Consider the following 1,111-nt stretch of genomic DNA (forward strand, 5'->3'; position numbering starts at 1 on the left):
TCAAACTCTTATTGAGGATAAAATGTATATGTGTGTGTGTGTGTGTGTGTGTGTGTGTGTGTGTGTCTTGAATCCTTTCAATCTGTGGAATTTTAACTTTGGGTCTTTATTCTTATACTAGTACAGTTTTCTTCTACTCTAACTTGTATTATTTCCTCTCTGTATTACGTTTCTTCCTGAAAAGTGCCTGGTTTTTAAAAATAATTATTTATTTTATTTTATTTATTATCATTATTGTTTTACTTTGCTACAGAGCGCACACACTCACCAGAGAGAGATAGAGAGAAAGTGAAAAAACAAGGCACCTAGTCTGGAACTCAGACACAGTTGGCCACATGGGAGCCCAGTGACCTAACCACCAGGCAACCTGCTGACCCTATAATAATCTTATTGGAGCACTTTTCTATGTCCTTTATCATTGTCATCTCTGTCCCTTTTGTCTGAATTCTGAGAGCTCATCAAATTTCTCCTTCACATTACTAATTTAATTATAATTTTAATTCTATTTTAACTGTTTCTAGCACAGATTTTAGCTATGTCATTTCATTTGAGATTGTTGGAAAGTTTAGACTTTACTTTAAATTTTTATTTTAGCCAACTCACTTTTCACTGATGCCATGTATATCTCATTGCTCCTGATTTCATTTTTTATTTTATTTTTATTTTATTTTATTTTATTTTTCTGGAGAGGTTTTTGCTATAGGGCACATGCGCTCGCCAGAAAGACAGAGAGAGACAGAGAGATAGAAAGTGAGAAATCACCCCCTGAGGGGATGGCCATGCCGCAATCCCTTTTCCTCCATCCTCCTCTCGGGATCTTGGGCACGCACGTACACATGCCCGGCGTGAATTTAAGCTACTGGGTCTGGGACTCGAACCGCGGCCGACTACATGGGAGTCCAGCGACATAGCCATTATGCTAACTGCTGGTCCCCTGATTTCATTTTATAGAGACCTAGTTTAATTCATTTTCTGGGACAATATCAACTGTGTTTGAAAATGTACTTCTCTGTCTATAGACATGTATGGCAGCAAGCTCAAGTGCAAAATGGTACAACCCTTGTGCCAATATCTGACAAAATTTGTTAATGTATAACAAAATCATGTATGA

This window comes from Tupaia chinensis, unplaced genomic scaffold (assembly GCF_000334495.1).
Source record: "Tupaia chinensis unplaced genomic scaffold, TupChi_1.0 Scaffold000248_1, whole genome shotgun sequence".
NCBI lineage: Eukaryota > Metazoa > Chordata > Mammalia > Scandentia > Tupaiidae > Tupaia > Tupaia belangeri.